Source organism: Procambarus clarkii, chromosome 10, assembly GCF_040958095.1.
Source record: "Procambarus clarkii isolate CNS0578487 chromosome 10, FALCON_Pclarkii_2.0, whole genome shotgun sequence".
Classification (NCBI taxonomy): domain Eukaryota; kingdom Metazoa; phylum Arthropoda; class Malacostraca; order Decapoda; family Cambaridae; genus Procambarus; species Procambarus clarkii.
The window spans coordinates 9,269,949-9,277,380 of NC_091159.1; the positions used below are offsets into that span (position 1 = coordinate 9,269,949).

At 44.3% G+C, this 7,432-nt stretch overlaps 1 protein-coding gene across 1 annotated transcript in view; it reads right to left on the reverse strand.

The window, feature by feature from the left end:
- Positions 1-4,173, reverse strand: part of LOC138362985 (adhesive plaque matrix protein-like) — a 160,371-nt gene extending 156,198 nt beyond the window's left edge. Inside the window, exon 1 of the mRNA XM_069321560.1 lies at positions 3,726-4,173. The gene's annotated coding sequence lies outside the window, so the exon portion shown is untranslated. The remainder of the gene's footprint in view (positions 1-3,725) is intronic.
- Between the last annotated feature and the right edge of the window lie 3,259 nt (positions 4,174-7,432).

The window sequence follows — 7,432 nt, forward strand, 5'->3', positions numbered from 1 at the left end:
GAAAACTTTATTAATATCTGTTTGCAGTTTTTCAGTGTCTTCAACAAAGGTAATTATCATGCTGATTTTTGTGTTATCTGCAAAGGATGATACGAAGCTGGATTTTTGTCTATATCTGATATGAGAATACGGAAAAGCAGCGGTGCAAGGACTTTACCCTGAGGTACAGAGCTTTTAACTGCGCTTGCACTCGATTTTTTATAGTTGACTGTTACTCTTTATGTTCTTTGTGTACTTTTTGTGTCCCCTCACCCCTACACGCCCACGCCTCACCCCCACACGCCCACGCCTCACCCCCAAACACCCATTGTAAACACCACCAAAGCATTGCCCGTTGAAGTCACTTATGGCACTCTTGCCTGCACCGGCATATTATAGTCTCCTACAACCAGATCCTCCCCCGCCCCCAGCTCTTGTGGGCGCGTACACCCGGACCCCCCTCCACCGCCCGTTGGGTGGGGGGGGGGAAACGTACAATCAGATCCTACCTCCCAGCCCTTAGGGGGGAGGGGTGCGTACAACCAGATTCTCCTCTCCTGGCCCTTTGGAGGTGGGGAGCACACAACTAGATCCGTACAAACAGATCCTTCCTCACCCTCTCCCCACCAGCCCGTAGGGATGGAGAGAGGGGGGGGGTCGAGAACGGTAGAGTGGGGGGAATTGACAAAATATATGTAAAATAATGAGCGATTTTTTTTATTTCCTCCAGGCAGTAAAAAATGTCCAGCCACTTGGGCTGGACGGTAGAGCGACGATCTCGCTTCATGTAGGTTGGTGTTCAATTCCCGACCGTTCCAAGTGCTATATAGCAGTAATGGCTTGGCGTTTTCTCCTGGTCCTTTCCTTTCCCCTCCAGACAGTAAACACGAGGCTGTATGTTTATGACTTGTCTTCCGTCATCTGAGATTGGCAGCAGCTTAGACTTTGCTAGTAGAAATTTCAGGCGATTTACGATAGAACATTCTATTTGGGATTTTTTCCCTTGGGACATTTTTGTTTAGGACACTTGCCCTAGAACATAATAAATTTTGCCGTTGTAGTGTGATTTGGATTAGGAAGTACTGTATTGCTTTTAGGACGTAGAATAGGACCTACATGGGAGGTTTTTTAATGTTTCATATTGACATAAAATGCAAGAAAATTTAGAATAGAGTAATTATGTTACTTTCTGAATTAATTTTTGTGTGTGTGTGTGTGGATAGACAGGTAAGAGAATTACTCAGTAGACAAAATATTGAAGTTCTTGCGAGGCAGGCTCAAGTATAACATTTGGGGTTTACGGTTCATGCTTCCTGATGATATGACAAATTAGTTTACTGAGAATTATATAAACTATATATAAATACAGTATTTTCCCTTGTAAATTGATGTAAATAAGATCTTTATATTGTATATTATTTAATAAGGAACAAAATACTTTACATTGCCTTTTCGTTTTAAGGCATTATTTGAGTGTGTTTTTATGTGGTTTCCGTTTTTATATCTTAATTTTTTCCATCGCGCAGGAGCAGGATTTTATCTTTATTAAATACCATATTATTTATCATAGGATATGGATATGTATTGATTAGATTTGGACGTATTTTTTTAGGATTTTTTAGCCAGAACATAGTGGTTTGAATTGTTAATCTAGGATTTATTGGATATAGAACGTTCAACCATCTGGGATATTTTGGTTTAAACGTGTCAGAGTAGGATATATTAAATTATTGATGATCTTGGCTAGGACACTTTTGAGGATAGTGCATATCGTTTTGGACTTTTTTGGGATAAGGATGTTTTAGACTAGAAAAAGTAATTTAGTATATTGTAACTTATACTGAATATAGGACGTATACCATCGGTCTTACTGCATTAAGTATGTTTTAGCCTAGGATATACCGGTTAAGATATTTAACATAGGACTTACTTTATTTAGAATGTTTTAGCCCGGGAAGAACAGATTTAGGACATGTTAACCCTGGGGTTTAACAAGTCCTAAATCCTAAATAAATATTAACCCTATTGCCAAAGCCACTTCACACCCTGCCCCCCCCCCCCCCCACACACACACACACACAGAAACAACAGTCGCTAATACCCCCACACATTTGTAATGTTAATTTTCTCATGCAATTCGACTTTTATACGTCTACCTTTTCCTGTCTTTTTTAATACGAACTGTACCCCACGGCGTGTTCGATTACAAAAAAAAGGAAGCCTAGTGATGTATTTAATAATCAACTAGGACAAAAAAGTTGGAAAGAACGATATTGTGTAGGCTGAGCTTTTGTTGAAGTTATATATAGTGAGTAGTAGTTAGGGCGGTGCGTGGGGGGGGGGGGGGGCAAAATAAGAATTGGTTGTGTGGAGAGAGACAGATACAGGACAATTTTTTTCTTATTAAATAACCACACTGAAAACTGAACCCCCGCTTCTAGGTGTTTATACACTGAGAATTTACTATAGTCCTGGACTAAGCTCTGGAGTATAGTATATACTTGCTGGTTGGTCAGTAGGGTAGTGTGGTGGTCTTTATAACTCCTTCCCTGGTTGATAGGCCTCAGTAACTCCTTCCCTGGTTGATAGGCCTCAATAACGCCTTCCCTGGTTGATAGGCCTCAATAACTCCCTCTGGTTGATAGGCCTCAATAACTCCTTCCCTGGTTGATAGGCCTCAATAACGCCTTCCCTGGTTGATAGGCCTCAATAACTCCCTCCCTGGTTGATAGGCCTCAATAACTCCTTCCCTGGTTGATAGGCCTCAATAACGCCTTCCCTGGTTGATAGGCCTCAATAACGCCTTCCCTGGTTGATAGGCCTCAATAACGCCTTCCCTGGTTGATAGGCCTCAATAACGCCTTCCCTGGTTGATAGGCCTCAATAACTCCTTCCCTGGTTGATAGGCCTCAATAACGCCTTCCATGGTTGATAGGCCTCAATAACGCCCTCCATGGTTGATAGGCCTCAATAACTCCTTCCCTGGTTGATAGGCCTCAATAACTCCTTCCCTGGTTGATAGGCCTCAATAACTCCCTCCCTGGTTGATAGGCCTCAATAACTCCCTCCCTGGTTGATAGGCCTCAATAACGCCTTCCCTGGTTGATAGGCCTCAATAACTCCTTCCCTGGTTGATAGGCCTCAATAACGCCTTCCATGGTTGATAGGCCTCAATAACGCCCTCCATGGTTGATAGGCCTCAATAACGCCCTCCATGGTTGATAGGCCTCAATAACGCCCTCCATGGTTGATAGGCCTCAATAACGCCCTCCATGGTTGATAGGCCTCAATAACTCCTTCTCTGGTTGATAGGCCTCAATAACTCCTTCCCTGGTTGATAGGCCTCAATAACGCCTTCCCTGGTTGATAGGCCTCAATAACTCCTTCCCTGGTTGATAGGCCTCAATAACGCCTTCCATGGTTGATAGGTATCAATAACGCCTTCCATGGTTGATAGGCCTCAATAACGCCCTCCATGGTTGATAGGCCTCAATAACGCCCTCCATGGTTGATAGGCCTCAATAACGCCCTCCATGGTTGATAGGCCTCAATAACGCCCTCCATGGTTGATAGGCCTCAATAACGCCTTCCCTGGTTGATAGGCCTCAATAACGCCCTCCATGGTTGATAGGCCTCAATAACGCCTTCCCTGGTTGATAGGCCTTATACTCAACACCAAATGAAACCTATTCCCATTAATAATTAACACAGTTCCAAGTACATACTAAGTAAGTGAGGGTACTTACCCGCCGTGAAGTTCCCTGAAGGTGTTGTGTGGGAAGTTCTTGTCGACCGAACGTAACGCCGAAGATGTTTTTGAGGAAGAAAAAATTCTTCCTCAACAGTTGAAGTTTTTCTCAAAACCTTAAGTTCTATTTCTGTTTAATCAATTCTGACCGAGTTTAAAACTCGCGGGGGATGGCGGTTTTGAGTTCGCGCACGGAATTGGTCATCTCCAGAGAGATTGCGCCTGATTTGAGGAAATTGCGAGCATCTATCGCTCAAGCCAGGTTGACCTTGGCAAGAATTTACAGGATCTCTGGTAAAGACACTTCAGTCAGGGAGCCGCACCCAGACTATACAAATGTTACTCGGACTTTGCTTATGCTGAATTTGGGATAGATTAATTATATTGCTAGAGTTAAGAAGGGAGCAGGACAACTAAGAGAGGGCAGCGGGCGTCCCTCTTCAAGGGAGTCGGAGCGCCGAATGCGGGGTGCCCGCCATGTCCCGCCTCACGTGCCCTCTGTCCCCCGCCCACTACCCTCCCCCAGAAGCAGCAGGAGGGATAACAGGAACACGTGGACTGGATGGGATAGGGGGGGGGGGAAAGATGGTCTAGACAGGGAGTGGATAGATTAGGTAGAGAAGTGGATGGGGTGGGGGGGAAGCTGGAGAGTGGGTAGGTTAGGTAGAGAAGTGGATGGGGTGGGGGGGAAGCTGGAGAGTGGGTAGGTTAGGTAGAGAAGTAGATTGAGGTAGGTAATGTAGTAAATGAGAATGGGTAGGAGAGGTTATAGAGGAAGGCAAGGAGTGGATTGAGGTTGGTGGAGTGCTTGTGGGTTGGATTGAGGAGTAGATTTTAGTTGCTAGATTGAATGGTATAGGAGTAGATGTTGGTTAGTGGAGTAGTGGAAGCTGGATGGCGGGGGACCGGTGAGGGTTGATGGGAAAGTAAAGGACGGAATGTGGGATAGTGTAGCTGTGGATGGGGGACTGGCAGAGGAGTTAAGGGGTTTGTGAAGTAGTTGTTGTAGTAGTTAATGATGATCATTTCTGAATAGTGACATAAACGAATGTACTCACTCATCAGGTGATCATTAGTGTAGTTCATTTATTATGCACCCCATACCCATCTTGTGGGCGGTAGTGGAAAGGGTTACAGAGGCACATAATGGGCTCAGGGACTGAACTCCACAATTCATTTAGCTAAGCAAGTTACAATCTTGATGAGTTAGTTACAATATTCAGTATAGGTTGATCAGTCCAGCAGCCAGGAGGCCTGGTCGACGACCGGGCCGCGGGGACGCTAAGCCCCGGAAGCACCTCAAGGTAACCTCAAGGTAACCTCAAGGTAACCTCAAGGTAACCTCAAGGTAGGTGATCATTAAGAACTAAATGCGACCCAGTACTCTACCATCCCTGCGATGCACTACTCCTCAACTACAATACAATACAATACAATACAATACAATTTTATTTAGGTAAGGTACATACATACAATAAATATTTACAAGGATTGTTTAACTTATAGGTATAGCTAGTACATACAATGCCTAAAGCCACTATTACGCAAAGCGTTTCGGGCATGAACTCTCTCCTTCTTTTGATTCTCACAATGACTTCTGGTCATCTATCTGCCCGGTAGCTCAGAACACAGTCTGGAATCGAACCTGTTATCCCAGCTTATTTCTCCACTTTATATATCCAGTGTAAGACTGTAGTAGGGAACAGTATCAAAGGCCTACTGGCAGTAAAGAAAGATGCTCTCATCCCAACTCTCTTGCGTCTCTGATTTCGGTCACCCAATAAACAGTTGTATTTTATGTAGGCGTAACAATTCAATGTCTGAGTACTATCTTAATTCTCTGCAAAGGATGGTCGACTGTGACGTATGTAATTAAACGCCTCTTGTCGCTCAACATTATAATCAGCTTATCAGGGTTGTAACTTATGCACAATGAAACCACATTAAAGTAATGTAGCAATGAGAAAATCAGTTGGAGCCATGAGGAGGATTCGAACCCACTAACTTGGTATTCTCAAACAAACGCCCTAGACCACTACACCATGACATGGTCATAAGCAGTACAACCTGGGATTCCAGTGAATCCTCACGGTTTCCCAAGACTTCCAACTGAAGCCCAATCAGGCTTCTACACACTGCCCCCCCCCCATGCACTCTGGCTTATAGTAGTAGTACTGCCTCCAACCACTTCATATAATGTGCGTTTCACGCATTCGGGCGTTTCTGACCAATACGCTATGGGTGCTAGTGGCTTAACAATAATATAAAATTATCATTGCTATGTACTCTCTTAACCCCCAAAGTACCGTCTTGTATATAAATAAATAAATAAATAAATAGATAAATAAATATAAAATCATGATATATGCGTGGATCACTAACTCGTCTGATCTTAGTAGCAGTCAGGGAAAGTCGAAAATTCCAACTGGCAGCGGTTAGTTGCTTCTCAAATCATTCCTTATTAAGACTGCTCATAGCAAGGTGGATAGTTCTTCCTTCCCATTCGTGGGGTCGGTGGTTCGAGTCTATTGCTGCTCAGATGAATGAGATGCATTCACCTGAAGATGCATATGGGGATATATATCCTCATATTCATCCCCATAAGATGAATAAATATATATATATATATATATATATATATATATATATATATATATATATATATATATATATATATATATATATATATATATATATATATATATGGGCCTCTCGTGCAGGCCGATCACCTCAACCACCATCCCCAAAAGCCCACAAGCAATCCAGCTGGGATGGCCCCATTGTAGACTAAGTTGCTGCAGAGTGCCTGGGTGCTGCAACAACACAACACGACATTGCTTGCCTCACAGCAGTAGCAGCACCACATGCAGGAGATTTCCTGTTAGCAACCCCAATGTCGGCAACTGGCACGCGTCTCACACCACACGCCCTCCGAATTGCTGTGGCCCTCCGCCTTGCTGCCCCAATCCACACCAGATATAGGTGTATTTGCGGCGAGGTGGTGGCTGACAGGTACGGTCACCATGGCCTACTCTGCCAAAGCACAGGGGGATGGCACTCGAGGCACAGTGAAGTTAACGACATCATCAAGAGGAGCCTCACCACAGCTGGATGCCCAGCTAAAAGAGAGTCCCGTTACCTAACGCCCCGTAACTCTGATGCTCTTATTGGTCGCCCGGATGGTATCACAGTGAACCCCTGGAAGAATGGCAAGCAGTTGGTATGGGACTACACGTGCGTATCAACCCTGGCTAACACCTACATTAACCTCAATGTTGCACAACCAGGTGGCGCTGCCACCCACAGGGAAGCAGCCAAATCCCGTAAGTATAGAGAACTGGATCACCACTACAATTTTGTCCCCATTGCTTCTGAGACACTCGGCGCCTGGGGTAAAAGTGCTACCAGTTTTTTGAAGGAACTGGGTTCTAGGCTCATTGAAACAACAAGGGACCCAAGAGCTGCAAGCTTTCTTTTCCAGCGCCTCAGTGTGGCGATACAGAGGGGAAATGCGCACTGCATCCAGGGTTCCTGCCCGCCATCTGAAGAGCTGGAGGCACTCGACAACCTATGATAACCATCTTTGTAACCCATATGTAACTCCTTTTTTGTAACAAAGTTCAAATAAAGTAAATATATATGTGTACATACAAAAGAATGGGGGTGGTAGGAGAAGATAATATTAGTGTTCAGTGAGAAACCACA